The 16,104-nt window shown below is 35.5% G+C and overlaps 3 protein-coding genes across 6 annotated transcripts in view; 2 read left to right on the top strand and 1 right to left on the bottom strand.

The window, feature by feature from the left end:
• Positions 1-16,104, bottom strand: part of LOC125801205 (zinc finger protein 271-like) — a 184,661-nt gene that overhangs the window by 43,352 nt on the left and 125,205 nt on the right. The gene's annotated exons all lie outside the window — the stretch shown is intronic.
• LOC111190033 (zinc finger protein 239-like) overlaps positions 1-16,104 on the top strand; it is a 269,476-nt gene that overhangs the window by 26,335 nt on the left and 227,037 nt on the right. The window contains exon 1 of one of the 2 annotated variants that reach the window (XM_049478121.1): positions 2,337-2,363. The exons of the other annotated variant lie outside the window; for it this stretch is intronic. The gene's annotated coding sequence lies outside the window, so the exon portion shown is untranslated. Of the gene's footprint in view, positions 1-2,336; positions 2,364-16,104 lie in introns of those variants that run through there. 2 annotated transcript variants of the gene reach the window in all.
• The window catches only part of LOC125801519 (zinc finger protein 239-like), a 140,463-nt gene that overhangs the window by 19,441 nt on the left and 104,918 nt on the right, over positions 1-16,104 (top strand). The window lies entirely within an intron of this gene.

A 16,104-nucleotide genomic window follows, 5' to 3' on the forward strand; every position in this document is an offset into this window, starting at 1 on the left:
AGTGTTTTTAATAAACTATCTGTAGGAACTGTGTATAAACAGTGTTTTAATAAACTATCAGTAGGAACTGTGTGTATAAACAGTGTTTTTAATAAACTAATCTGTAGGAACTGTGTGTATAAACAGTGTTTTTAATAAACTAATCTGTAGGAACTGTGTGTATAAACAGTGTTTTAATAAACTATCTGTGAACTTTTAAAGTTCTCACTGCCTTGCTTTAAATATCATCATCCTTGGAATTCTACCAGTGAAGTGTGGAGCTACTTTGAGTTTGTTGTTAATGGTGTAAAAATAGTGTTTTTTTTTTTGTATGGGTTAAGCTATGCCCCTATCACTAGCACTGTGGTCTATTGGGAGCATTAGCTAACAGCGCTGTATTTCAGAATGCTGGGGAGAATGTAGGTGGGCTATTCAACAAATGTTTGTATTTGTTATCATGATTCACTACACCCTAAGTCCATTTCAGTTCACCCTTAACAACAAACTATTCTGCTATCTGAACTTTTTTTGTTCCATATTTTTCATTCTGTTGTTCACTTGTGTTTTTGCCTTGGAAAAGTGTTTATTTATTAAGCCAATTGCACTACCTCACATCATACTACACACACAGATGTTCATATCTATGTACAACAATGAAATACTTATATAATTAAATCATTAAAATAAAAACACATTTTTGTGCATTATATTTATTGTTTTATTTTGTTCTTTTTTTGTATATTAAAAAAAAAAGTTATTGCTGGAAATGAATCAATCTGCTGTCAACTTCAGGAAGCTTCGGTTGATTGATCACTTCAGAACAACCTCAATGTACAATGTACAAAAGTTATAAGTCACTCAGATTTAGGAGACTCGGTTAGTCTTATTTAGAAAATGTTGACCATACATTTATTATGATATAAAATTGTAAAATGTGAAGTTTTAAAAACAGTTAGGTTTAGTTATTCTTGTGATTCGACTCCTACTGATTCATTGAACAGAAAAAAGTGAAGCTTGTGCAACTGGAAAGTTATTCAGCTCTTTCTGAGGTAAGATGTGGTGGATATGGTGGTGATAAATTACGATATTATAAAGTCACTTTTCATATTGTATGGGAATAAGTAATGTTTTATGTGATGTATGATAATATGGAATATGTTTATTTGTATATCATGTATTTATGGTGATACGTTTTTTATTATTATACGTTTATTCGTTGATAATCTCAGAGGCTCACTTTGTGGCTGCTAGCTAGCTTTCTAGTTATAATTACCAAACATGAACGCTAGCCAACACCTAAACGCGGTTCTCTTTCAGAAAAAATACCTTCAATGTCTTTAATTGATACTCGGATGTACAAATTAAGATCATTCAAGTTTTCAAAGATATAAAACCCGCTTTCAGTGTCTAGCCATAATAAGAGAAAGTGAGCAGCTAGCCATAGCTCACTTTATCTCAGTCCTAGGCTGTTTTCGAAATGGCATACTACTATACTGCATACTGCACTAGTATGTACTGCATACTACACACCGCCCAGTATGTAGTATTCAGTAATGCAACCCTTTTGATTGTAGTACCCTACACGGTCCCGTGACACACCAGTCAGTGCTCTGAAGTGCTCAGAATTCCTCAGAGTGAGTTGTAAACAGAAAGAACATGAAAAATGTCCTACCTTTTCATTATCAAGACTAATGAGATCTGCATACTGTCCAGAACTGCAATTGCTGCTTTAATTTTAGAGTTTAATGTAAGTTCAGTTAACCCAATTCTAACAACCATTTAGCAGCAGCCCCCACAACCCAAGTATGTTCCAGTTATATTTAAATGTTTTCCTATTTATTTTAGTAGATTACTATTTTCATCTATGTAAGTACCAACAAGAAGAAAACATTTAAACAAACTCTCATTCATATTTACACAATCTCAACAATAAAAGAAATGAGACACGTTGCATCACCGCAGAGATAATTATTAAAGCTTTTAAACTGCAGTTTTAATCCATTTAAATGAGCTCTGTGTGTAACTCCAGCATCAGTAGCAGTAATGCTAGTAAATCTACTGAATACAAAACATTAGTTTTAGAAAATGGAAATATAGAGGTACGTTTTCTTTCCTATTTTAGTGAAATACTTTGTTCTACTTTGTAAAATTAAAGGAAAACTCCAGAGAAGTAGTTCTACAGTGTTTTAAATGAGAGTTTTAGCTGTTTAGCTCCATTCAGCTCCATGCATTGAGGTCTCCCTCGCGGGCTCCCTCTAGCGGTGATGGGGTATAATGTGATATAGCGGGGGAGGGGGCGGGGCTCTACATAACCCGGATGACGCTGAGCTTCCGGGGTCTGTAGCTGGAGCGGAGGAAGAGCAGGATCAGCTGAACTACAGAAGGTACGGAGAAGTTTCTCTCTCTCTCTCTCTCTGGCTGCGTCCAGAAACCCCAAAAGTGTCTCCTTTTTCCTACCGATCCTCCTCCTCTCCTCCGTGACCCGGAAACTGATTTCGTGACGCCATCTTGCGGCCTGTCCGAATACCGTAGGAGACGAAAGAAGCCGCTTAAAATTCTCCTGTAGTAAGCTTCCATTGAAGGATACATCAGTGTATCCTACTCCGGAAGACTTTTAAGGATTTTCCAATGACATCACTGCATCCACGCCCACAGAGCACGCGAAAAGCAGTGCGATGAGCAGGCAACGCCCTAATATACGTCATAAACATATTAATTAACTAGGTTCCTTATCTAATTATACAGCCAGTAAAGCACTAATATATGTTTTTGTTTAGATAAGCTGTATGCTCAGTAAAACATTATTAATGTTCCCATATTTGTAACATGATATATATATATATATATACATACACGTATATACGTGTATGTATATATATATATATATATATATATATATATATATATATATATATATATATATATATCTCACTGGCCAGAGATGCGGCCAAAATGCCTGGGAGTAAGCAGGATTTTATTGGAATATCTGAATATTTAGCTGTGTGACAGTAATGTTCCATTGATGCTGTTTCATCTAATATTTTTTCACTTCAACATGTATGCAAAATATAATATGTATTATTATATTTATTATTTATTAAGATTTGTTATTTGTTTTATTACATTCAATGAAATCATATTTTACTATTAAAATAATTTAATATTTACATATGCAACCTTCATCAATGGCTAATCAGGCTGCACTTTGAAGCTTGATCTCTAGAATTTGGAATTGTGTTTATTGATCTCTCGTTTTTATTTTTGTATGTGGAGCTTTATTCAGAAGCTGTGATTGGCTGGGCAGGATCCGGCATGTGCTAAAAGTGAGCGTTGTGATTGGCTCAGTTCATCGGTAGTCAACATCCTATCTAAAAGGGATCAGCTGTCCCATTTCCCCAATTACAGCTCCTTCCCTCCGTTCCTCCTCCTCCTCTCCTCTCCTCGATTCCTCCACCTTCTTCCGGGGTAGGAGAGGAGGAGTAGGAAAGGAGGAGTAGGAGAGGAGGAGTAGCAAAAGTTTCTGGACGCAGCCTCTCTCTCTCTCTCTCTCTCTCTTTTCAACACGCTGTTCTACATTCACTCCTACACCCACACCACCTTCAGCACCTTCAGCATGTGCAGCATTTACACCACCAGCACTGGATCTTCTCCTAGCTCTGCTCAGCAGTCTGCAGTAGGGGGTCGCGGAGCTGGGGATGGGGGGGCTTTACAGATCATACACAGGATAACGGAACCTCACACTCCTGCCCCCCCTCCCCCACATCACTAACACACACCTGAGATTAATCAGTTCTGTGGAAATTCCTTTTTAAGTTTGTGTGATCAGTCTCTACACATTTCTTAGTTACACTAGTTTAGTTTAGTTTAGTTTAGTTTAGTTCATTGTCCTTTACTTAATCCGGTTCCACCACAACAGTTGCTGGTAAGTCATGTGACTCTCCCGTCAAAATAAAAGTCCACTTGTAAAATATTAAATGTAAGAATGAAAGATTTAGTGATTATAGTGAGGAAAAGTTCAGGCAAGAAGAGGAATTTCACAAGTACCATTTATTAGCTTACTGATTTAACAGAAAACTTGCTATTTCACTGTAATAACAAACACAAATATTAGCAAATTACAACATCTTTAGCCCCGCTGTTTTTAAGAAATCCCAGTTAAACCATTACTGTGGAATACAGTCTCCAGCTGCTCTTTTGCTGATACTTTAATAATGATGATAATAATAATAATAATAATAATAATAATAATAATAATAATAATAATAACAAAAACATGAATTTGATAATAATAAGAAGAAGAAGAATCACACTTTGAGCAACTTGACAAAAATAGACAAACATTTATGTAAGAGGTTAAAAAGACTACAAAAATAATTGAAAAATAACTACATCAAATAATATGAATTCTTACAAATTGTTATAATTGTGTTAACCTTTAGTAAACAAAAGAGACTCTTATGTTTTACACTCCTGTTGGAGGTTGGTTGATGTGTTGTAACAGTAAAAAGGTCATTATTTTGCTGTGATTTTATTTTGATTACTACATAAATTTATATTTATTACTACAATTCCCTGCACCAACAAGACAACTGCATGTTTTTTTTTATTAATTATCCCTCCGCACCCCCCGTAGCTCCAGAGGAACTTGAATGCAGCTCCGTGAAAAAGTGCTGTTTTAAGCAAATATAAGGATTTTTGAGAAAAATTACTGGCAAAATGAGCTCTTATATCAGTTGTAGTCACTCTTCTGTGCATTTTTAGTGGGTATTGAAGCATATTTTGCCTAATAATTAATTATTTCTGCCCCGGTCGGGTTATCGGATCTATTGGATTTCCAAAAAACACATCTTGAACTCAGGAGCGCATATCACTGTTAGCCTAAAGCAGGGGTCGGCAATTAAGTTTGGCCGCGGGCCAGATTTTTTCCAAGCCATTATATGGCGGGCCACAAGCACTTGGCCGGGGGGGGGGGGGGGTTGGTGGGGGGTGGGGGATCGGCGGGCGCGGTGGCGGGAGGGCGCTCTTAAAATGACAAGCAGACATTCAAGTGGGCTGATGTGGGTGAAATCTGTGGACTGACCATTGGGGGCGCTATTAATGATATACCTGTTTGTTAAATAAAAAAAAACAAACAAATAAAAAAAATTATAACAGAATAAAGAAGCTAGCAGTTATCTAACAGCCCGTGGCTCTATCAAAAAATCTTTAATAAATTTTTCTGTTTTGGAAAATTAAGTTTCTAAATAAAGAGCATTTTTGAGACGGACAGTCCGATTTTTTTTTTCATTATAGTTCAACCTCACGGGCCAGATGTTTCTTGCTTGCAGGCCGCATCTGGCCCGCGGGCCGCCTATTGCCGACCTATGGCCTAAAGCCAGTGTGGTGGAAAATAATGAACTGTTATCAGGAGTTGTTAAAATGAAAAAATCAGGTTTGTGAAGCATTGATTTGGATTAATGTATTTGGTTAATGTGTGGAAACTTTTATAAATTGGTTTAAAGGAAAAAGCTTTGGACATCATCTGTCGTGATCAATGTAGAATGAATCAAGCATCGGCAATGTGATTCGAACCTCAAAGCTTCATATTAAAGGGTAACATCACTCACTTAGAATGACTTAGAATCTCTTTAGTTAATTGACCTGCTTTTATTTTAATATTCAATGGCATTTTTCTGTGTTTTTTTTCCAGAAATGAAAATATTTTCCTGAAATTCATCACCAACAACCAGGATATTTAACTAAGAGCAAAGTTAAACTGCTGAAAGAGGTGAAGCAGAAGCCTTCCTGAAGAATCTCCAGAACACGCAGAAACAGTTTGCTACATTTAAAAGGCAAATGAAGCAAAGTCCCAACATGGAGAAACATCAGCACTCTGTCAAGAGTTTTACTAAACAGAGTGATCTCAAAAAACACCAGCGCATTCACACAGGAGAGAAACCGTATCACTGTTCAGACTGTGGGAAGAGCTTTAATCGACTGGAGACTGTCAAACGGCATCAGCGCATTCACACAGGAGAGAAACCGCATCACTGCTCAGACTGTGGGGGGAGTTTTACTACACAGAGTAAACTCAAAATACATCAGCGCATTCACACAGGAGAGAAACCATATTACTGCTCAGACTGTAGGAAGAGTTTTACTGCACAGAGTAATCTCCAACGACACCAGCGCATTCACACAGGAGAGAAACCGTATCACTGTTCAGACTGTGGGAAGAGCTTTAATCGACTGGAGACTGTCAAACGGCATCAGCGCATTCACACAGGAGAGAAACCATATCACTGCTCAGACTGTGGGAAGAGTTTTAATCAACAGAGTAATCTCAAAAGTCACCAGCGCATTCACACAGGAGAGAAAAATGTCCCAAATTTGTCCCATGGCAATTAAAAGCGCAAATCATAAATTCCACCAGAAACAAATATGAACTGTATTTAACAATGGATTTTACAGGTTCAGCAAAACTATTCTTATCCAGGGATGATGTGTATAGAATTCCATGTTATGTTTGTATGTCTTGTAAGTTTGAATATTCCAGGACATTCTTTGTGAGACAGAGCTCAGTTTTTAGGTTAGTTACTGTTGCGCAGTAAGGTTACAGGCTCATTCACTCCCTCTGCTGGTGTTCTTGTTTGTCTATGGTTCAGTCCAATCTGTTACTATAGAGGGATATAGAGGGATATTTGGTTGTGTTGTATTACTCAAGTTTTATACTCTCTTATCTTTTCCTTATTGAATATTAAATGTTGCTTATGGTTTTTTTAATCTCCAAAGTTACTAAGAATATCCAAATAATGTAGTTTCTTAATTGTTTTTATCCAGTACAAACTATTATCTTTGTATTACTTCACCTCTATATTTACCCATGTGTGTTTTAATAAACGGCTTTTATATTGCAGATCTCCAGTCTCATTGTGTTTTCTCAACACATGTTTGACATGAAACCTATAGGCCTGAGATTGTCATATCCAGTTATATTAAGACTATGGTTTGTGTTTTTTTTCTCCTAAATCTCTTGTAATGTAACTATGCATAACCAGTCATATTAAGACTATGCTTGAAGTGCAAACAGAGACAGAACATGTTTTAAGCACAGTACAGTCTTGTTGGTCACTCTGTTACCGTCTGTCACTCTGTTAAAAGTAGCAGAAGCATCTTCTATGCCAGGAGTATTTAATTAGAATTCAGAATGATCCAGTTATACAAAATTCCTCGCCTGTCTCTCTGTCGCACTCGGCGTGACTTTAGTTTTCGTCCGTTCTCGTTTTTCCGCCCATTCTCGCCCAGGCTCACTATCTCCTTATAAAGGCGTTTTTTCACGGCCATGTCCCAATTCAACAGCCGGAGCAGCGGGACCGCGACCCTGACAACACGGGTTCGATCCCGCGTGAGGAGCGGTGTGTTTATTTATTTATTTTTTCCACGTCTGCACAGATCTGATTGACTGAAGAGAGTGGTTGGTGATATTACCTCACACGTGATTGGTCTGTGATTTACTGCGCCGCAAAGCGTGTATACAATTAAATCCTTCTCAATAGGTTTGGGTCCGGACCCGGACCACGGTCCGCCCGTGACCTCTGTTCTATGCAAATTCCCCGAATTTTCCTCTTCTGCTCACTGCTCAACCACCAAACTCGCTGCTACTGTGTTGCCAGTTGCCAGTGTTGTATCTTAAAAAGTCCACACTAAACTGTGAGAGGTTTAAGCTTGACGAGAAATATCGTCACGTCTTAATCTCGTGAGATCTCGTGCCACGATACAGGATTTGCTATTTTACTGACCAAATGTATAAACAAAGCATTTCCTGTTTTACTGTCTATTGTTATTGTTAGCTAGCCTAGCTAAATGTACAAATGTAGCATTTGCTGTTTTAATGACTATTATTATTGTTTGCTAGCTAGCTAAATGTTCAAATATGCAGTTTGCTGATTTACTGAACATTATTATTGGTAGCTAGCCTAGCTAAATGTATAAATGTAGCATTTGCCGTTTTACTGACTTATTATTGGTAGCTAGCCTAACTAAATGTCCAAACAACAGTGTTTGCTGTTTTACTGACCATTATTATTGGTAGTTAGCCTAGCTAAATGTACAAACAAAGCAGTTTAACAGTGTTTTACGGCCGGTGTTTATTTATTTTTTATTTCTTGCATATTTTTTTTCTTAAATGTAATTTGTATTCTCTTTCAAGCATTCATTCGGTATCTCAGTATGGGATACGCCACTCTCGCATATTCCTCATGTAGCCCCGGCTAATATATATATATATATATATATATATATATATATATATATATATAGCACCTTTTAGATTTTACAACTGTGAGATAAAACAGATAATACAAATAAAACTGATATAAACTACAAAGTGAAATATACAAGTTAGTGGAAAATTAACACTACATATACATATAATACAGAATAAGATACAGAAATAATTTTAACTATACATGCAGAAAAAAATATGTAATAAAGTAAAAAATAAAGTAAAGTAATGCTTAATCTTCCTTTGTTAATTTTGATTTATGTGGTAACTAATATGCGGAAGGAAGAAAAGCTTGCGCATTTACTAACAATTCCCTACTTTATCACATGATGCCACTAATTCCCCCTCTCTCCGCACACTTTTGAAGGCATACGCATGCCTTAAACCTTGCTTAAATGTACGTTCGTTTTCACACCAAGTATTTCTTTATAAATCACAATTCTTGCGTGAGATGTTGCTTACGCACATTTCTGCCCTCTTTTTATGCGTACGCACTCTTTATAAATGAGGCCCCTGCTCTTTATGAGGCTTTGATTCAGCAGTAGATTCTCTCCTGTCAGATTCCTGTCAACATTAGCCTGTTAGCAGCTAACAGAGTTAGCAGTGAATTAGCTCTCTTTCTCTTATACTGTTTAATAAACTGAGAAAAGCACGAATAATTTATGGGTAAATTTATGAGATTAAACTAATTCAGATTTAATTAGTATAATTAAAGGCTGATTTTTGGTAAGTTAGGAAAAAGCTGAATTAGCTAGCTTCCTAGTGTTGGCTAAGCTAGCTACTGAATGTACCCAAAGTTTCTGAGGAGAAAGAGCATTTATTTTCTGTTTTCTGTGACCTAGAAAGGTTTTTAAACGGTTTGGAGGAACTAATTGCCACCATTCTAACAATTCTACAAATTACTATCTGTTTTAAGCTAATTTGCCTCAGTAAGAGTAAATTATCCTCAAATTTTACCTCAGTTTATTTAATTGTTAGCGTTTACTAGCTAACAGATTTAACGTTTATTTACACAGGTCTTAAACTTAAATTTAGTTGTTTTTTTAAAACATTACTCACACCTTCACTGTTTCTTATAATTCATATATTCTTTTCTCTACAGTGTACAAATCAGTGAGTCTTGGTGAATGTTTCTGTTCTTATTATGGTAAATAGGGCCTGCAGAGATTTAATAGAAGAATCTGTTCTTTAGAACATAATGTTTTATATCATTATTAGAAGCACAAACACACCTGAGATTATTTATATTTATTTATATTTTACAATTACTGTTACAAAGAGCCAAGAGTTGGCCCAAAGACTTCAGGAGCTAAATAGCTCCTCCACTGAGTCCCACCCACAGTGCCTGCAACCCTCATGCTTCCGCTTGTTTAGCCAATCAGAGCGATGCTGAGACTGAGGGGCCTCAGTTGGGGGCTTGCATACCACAGATAGAGAGGACTTCTGTAGAGGAACAGTGGAGGTAGTGGACGGTGTGCAGCTTAGTAAAGTTTTGTGGGATTACCGAGGACATTTAATTCTTGTGTGCATTCAGATACCTGTAAGTACCTACACTGCTGTTTATTCATAAAGTGTAGATAACTATTACTTTCCAAGTTGTAGGCGTACTTTCAAGGAGTTACATGCTATGCTAACTGATCAGCTCTTTGTATAGCTCTGTATAGCTTCTAGCTGTTTCTGATCTGCCTATTATTATTACCAGATAACACCTCATAGGAGTGTGTATCTTTGTTTAGGTGTTAGTGTTGTAAATTGTAGTCAGTGATGTGTTTCAAGTCGTTCAAGTATCCCTTTTATATCTGTTGTTTCAGAATCACACACTCACACAGTCGGATTGCATTCATCTATTCTGTATATACCACAACTCCTCTGCTGCAGTAAATACTGTTTTCAGAGTACATCATCTCCAGCATTTTAATCAGATGCACCACAGTGGCTTCTACATGGTTTAATACCAGCTAGCTCTTCTTAACAATTACAATACGATTTTAAAATTGTCCTGTTGAAAATATTTATCATTGGTTCGTTTATTGTATCTATCAGAAGCAGACTGTATCTGCCCAATATCATTTATTTTACTCCCATGTTCAATACACTGAGTGCCTTATTATTATAATGGCATGTTGAATCAGAATTCTCACAGTAATATATGTTTACAGAAATAGAGGGTCAGGTGGACGGGTGCTTGTGTTACAGAGTGAACAGGGTGGATTTAACACAAAACTGCTTCACAAGACTCAGTGCTAGATAGTGTAAATGAAGCATCAGGCTGGAGCATTAACACAACAGTTCAGATATAATAAAGAAGACATTGTTTAGCTGTTTAATGCGTCTGAATTTGTATTTAAGTGGTAAATTAAATGGTTTGGTAGATGCTTTGAACAGAACAGAAGTATTGGGGATAAATATATATGGATCATTAGTCGGAATATGGTTTATATTTCATTTTATTTTTTTGGTCAAATGGTGAAAATGTTAGCTACAATAACTGTATTTATAATTATAATAATTATAACATAAAAATGATATTTGTATAAAAGGACGGGACGTTTATTGTGATGTTAGTTCTATCTCCGGTAAATCTTAGTGTTGCCTGATTCAATTACCTGTTCTAGAAACGGAGCTGACCACGTTTAGTATGCTCCGAGTTAAAGTTAGAAACTTATCTTCAGCCAAGTTCGTCTTAGTTCTTCCAATTCCCAGTGATTTAGGTTCGCATTGGTAAAGAAATGTGACACTTATGTGCTAAAGTAAATTTTACCATGCTTTCAGTGGCTGAAAGAAATATATTTTTTCTTATAATGTTACTTTTATCAAAGAGTTATGTCTCCTGAATCAGAATACATTAATAAAGTCCCAGCGCAAAACTGTATTACCTAGCAACACTAGTTTTAGTACAGTCAAACCTCTGAAATCTACATATTTATACTATTTGCCTAGTATTAAACATGCTGGCAGTGGCTAAAAAAATCTCCATATTGCTTCTTTAATTAAACAATAAATCATGTCACTAGACATATCTGTATATGTTTAACAAAATATTTTAAATACTGGTAACATTTATAATAAATGTACATCAATTAACCATGCTTACAACAGTTACAAACATTGTAAAATGCCTAAACTTTTTAAATGACAAATGTTTAAATATTCTTTATTATTAAAATTCCTTAAACTATTGGCTCAGATCATAAGTAATTAACAGGATATACTTCATTTTTACTTCATAATGCCAAATATTTCTCAACCAAAATGTTAGTTTCTTCTATTCTGTTTCTTCTCAGTTTTTTCCATTCTTTAAGTGTATAAATTCCCTAAAATTCCATCGGGATAAATAAAATAAAGTATCTATCTATAATGCTTGTTACGGTGGGTGACCCAGGCAGGTAGACGAGGAGACGGACGCAAGTGCAGGTAAGGGCAAAACAAATAATAATTTATTAAATAAATAACAAAGATAAACAAAGAAACAAGTAACCACGTAACAAAGATAATAAACCAAAATAAACGAGGGGGACTAGAGAACATAAACAAACTAGAGAAAATAATAACGATAAACAAACAGGGAATATATACAAGGAGCTGAACTAGAAATAAACACAAAGCAGGGTATATACAGGGAGCTAGGGAACACGGAGCTAAACAAGAAACTAGAAAAAAACAAACAAGAAATAAACAGAGAAAAACACAGAGCAAGGACTAGGGCTATGAAACGCGGAGAAACACAGAGAGACAAAACAACAGAGGTTAGTGCAAAGACCGACCAGGGACAAGTGACAGAGGAGGGATATTTATAGTGACTTGAAACACACAAGAATTGGAAACACCTGGGGTAGGGGCGGAGCTACAAATGAGACTTGTGGTGGAAAATTACTGAGACAGGGGACACAGAGAAGCAGGGGTCACGTGGGAACAACACAACAGGCACAAGAACAGACAAAACAGGGCGAGGACCTGACAATGCTGGTTGTTTAGTTGTGTATTTTTTTTAAACAATGTCAAAGTGTGAAGTGACTTCTTATTCTTATGGTCACATTCACGTATTTATTGCATTGTATTATAATAATAATAATAATTTTAATAATAATCTGATTATTATTATTATTAATTATTAAGTATTATTGTTACTAAATATTATTAAGTATAATTATTATTAAGTATTATTATTATTAAGTATTATTATTATTACAGTGTTTTAACAGTTTTTATTAAACAGCATGGACAAAGATACTTTAATTTGCTAACATGTTTTATTCTGTGTATTAATACAGTACAATATGGAGTTTTCTGTTAAATTAGCAAGCTGTAGAATCTTGAGCTGTGATGTCATGTAGATGCATGAAATAAGTTTTCGCTGATACTGTTCTTTGTATATAAGAAAATCTATTACAGAAAAAATAATAATTAGTACGAAGAACAGCATCATCAACAAGCACCCAGGTTTGCTTGGAGAGAGTTGTTTTCTCAAATCTGATCTGTAGCTCTCTGGCTTGAATTGCTGAAGTCCAGCCTTTTATGTTTGAAAACACCTCACATCTGGAAACACTTAACGTACGCTCCTATAGCGCACATACATAAGTAAGTCTGACTCAATGTATGGGAGGGGAAAGAAGTGTTCCCCTTTCTAATGTGTTTAAGTTAGAGCCTAACTCCATCTGTTCCCTGTGGTCCAGAGGCCATTCTGTGTGGAAAATATATAGAATAATAGTGAATAACCCTGCTTAATGGTAAATAACCCTGCTTGCAAATATGTATGCTCAAATATACGTCAATATAATCTTTGGAGTTTTAAAGATGTTAAGAAGGTGTGCAAAGCGATTCCTTTAGCATTGATTCAGTTAATCAAACAAGTCATTTTATATTCAAAGGTGACTGTTTCGATGCCCACATTAAAAGTGAACGACTGTAATTTAGTTGACTCCAAGTGTAATAATAAGACTATCAATGATGATTTGAAACAGAAGATTTACTATGAATATAATGGAGCTTCTTTCAAGAAACTTCCTAATACTAAGAATATAAATATGACTTTTGCTTATTCCAAATTTGTTAACTGGCCCATATCTCCTAAAGTGAAGGAGACCCATTTCAAAATTATAAATATGATTTATCCTGTAGCCCTGTTTCTTGAAAAAATATTCAAATTTGATGTTGAATTATGTACTTTTTGTAAGTCAGTAAATGAATCTCTGGAGCATTTGTTTTTTTCATGTCAATATTCACACACTTTTTGGATGGACATCAGAAATTGGATTAATATCAAACTTAATATTCCTTCTTTTGAGGTAGAGGACATTTTGTTTTATATGAACAACTTAAGTTCAGCTTTCTCTGATGCCATAAATATAATTTTACTTTTAGCAAAATTCCACATGTCCCCCGTTTCGTTAATGAATTTAAGTCATATTATTCTTCATTAAGTAAATTAAGAAAATGGAAAACTGCTAGTATCATCTCACACCAGATCTCTAGTAAGCTTTTGTCTAAGATTATCATTTTATTACGTTGCTCCTCTAGTCTGTATGTTTGTGTATGCTCCCCCTAGCTTCTAAATTGTAGCTGTGATCCTCTACAAGAGTTTGTACTATTGTATATTGTTGTGTTTTGTATGTTGCTAAAAACAAAAACAAAAAATCGGCGCTGTGAACTTCCGTTTTCTGAATTCTAGATAGACTGATAGATGTTTAAACTAATTATAATTCAAAAAAAATCTGTTAAAATGTATAAGCCTATGGTGTTTTTATTTATTTTTACATATACCAAGTCTGTAAACTACTTCACATTTCACATTTCTGTAATCTAGATAGACTGGGAGATAAATTACAAACAAAATACAAAGATCAACCAGAAAATAATTTATAATTAATAATAATTGATCATTATTAATAATTGTCTTTGTTCTGGAGCAGTTGATTTATAAACTGTGCGTTTTACACTGTGTCAACAGGTGTATAAGACATTTTATAAATTTAATTAGTTTACCATTATAGCAAACCTATTTGGGTTATACCCATCTTTTGGGCATGTGGTCTTTGACCAGTTGTAGTACTTCTCAAGCTAACAAAGAATTTATGTAAAATACACAGCACATTATTATAAATAACAGCTGTCTGGACCTGGTTTTGCGTGTGTCTAACAACTAACCAGTTAATCCCTCACTGAAATTCTGCATGGTACATTTTATTAGCAAGCTCATAAATTTGCCAAAACTCCGTGATTCATGTTTAGAAATGGGAACCAAATACCATGTCTCCAAATGTGGTCCTGTATCAATATCCTACTAACCATTAAAAATGAGGTACAACACGTTCATCAAAATATCAGTTTATTTTATTCTCAGAGAGAGCATGAGAGCGAACCCCCCATCCCTCTCAACACACACCCCCACCCTCCTCCACCAACACACACACACACTTTCCATGCCCATTCATTTGTTGCAGGATGGCGTGAATGTGATCAAAACTCTTCACAGCTCTGTAAAATTTAAAATCCTTCATTTGACACCACGGTATACAAACTGTTGGTGCTGGCAAGTCATGTGACTACCGTCAAAATAAAAGTCAGCTTGTACAATATTAAATGTAAAAATGGAAGATTTAGTGATCAAAGCGAGGAGAAGTTCAGGTATAAAAGGTAATTTCACTAAGTAACGTTATTTGGCTTACTGATTTGACAGAAAACTTGCTGTTTCACTGGCTATGTTTACATGCAAAGCTTTCCTTCAATCCGAAAGAATTCATTCCGATTCTAGAATCTGATTGAGGTGTTTATATGTACACTTTCCCCAATAGTCTGAGTAAACTCTCCGTTTATGTGCACGCTATAAGTAATCCGATCAAACATGACGCGCATGTGTGGTATCGCTTAGTGTACTCGTAACCATGACAACGAGCATCAGGTGATGTCCGCCAGCGTGAGAGGAGCAACAGCATAACTAGCTATGTTTCCAGAGTTTACAGTTGGTATCAGAGATGATCTCGAGTCTTTGGTCACGAATCCAAGTCGAGTCTCAAGTCTCTTCTGGTTGTAATGAGCTTTCTATCGTCGTCTGCTCTCTAGTCTGCTAAAGATACTGCACAGCTTTATCTAAAAAATCCAGGCAAGTACTGATTTATCACTCCTTTATCTATTCGTAAATAAAATCGTAATATTACGAGAATAAAGTGGTAATATTTTAAAGGAAATGTAGCTGTAACTGCGTGAGCTGCAGTGTAAGAGCGAGGCACGCACAGTGTGCAGATTTTTCCGTGGTGGGTGTTCTTTTAGCCACGAGAAGCCTCACGGGAGAGCGCGCGATGTTGCGCGGACATTTCAGCTGCCTTTTAGATCGGGTTTTGCGACCAAAGAAAAAAACATCCTAAAACATTATAATATAATTATTTTAGACCAGCTATTATAATCTTATACAGTGTATTTTATATAGTGTTACAGACAAGAAGAGAAAAGAAGAAGCAGCTTTTTGTTTTTATGCTGCAAAGAAATGAAACAGTTTACCAGTTGAGATCAGGCAAGCAGCATCAGTAAACAGTTTCAAAAAGCGTCTGAAGACATTTTTTTAATAAACTTTGTTTTAATATTTTGTGTTTGTATTATTATACATCGATATATGTAGTGATCTATATTTTTGTTACTTTTTATTTTAATTGATTTATTTTAATATCATAGTCACATAGTTTACTGTGTTTATTACCTCTCTGTATGTACAGAAAATTGAGCTGAATTTTAATGTATGAAAAGTGCTTTATAAATACAGTTTTTATTATTTTATTATTACTATTATTATTTTTTTTTTTTTAAGGAACGAAAATCTCCGTGCAGGAGCGCGCGCTCTTCTGGGAGGCTACCACGGGAAAATCTAAACA

This window comes from Astyanax mexicanus, chromosome 4 (genome assembly GCF_023375975.1).
Source record: "Astyanax mexicanus isolate ESR-SI-001 chromosome 4, AstMex3_surface, whole genome shotgun sequence".
Lineage (NCBI taxonomy): Eukaryota > Metazoa > Chordata > Actinopteri > Characiformes > Acestrorhamphidae > Astyanax > Astyanax mexicanus.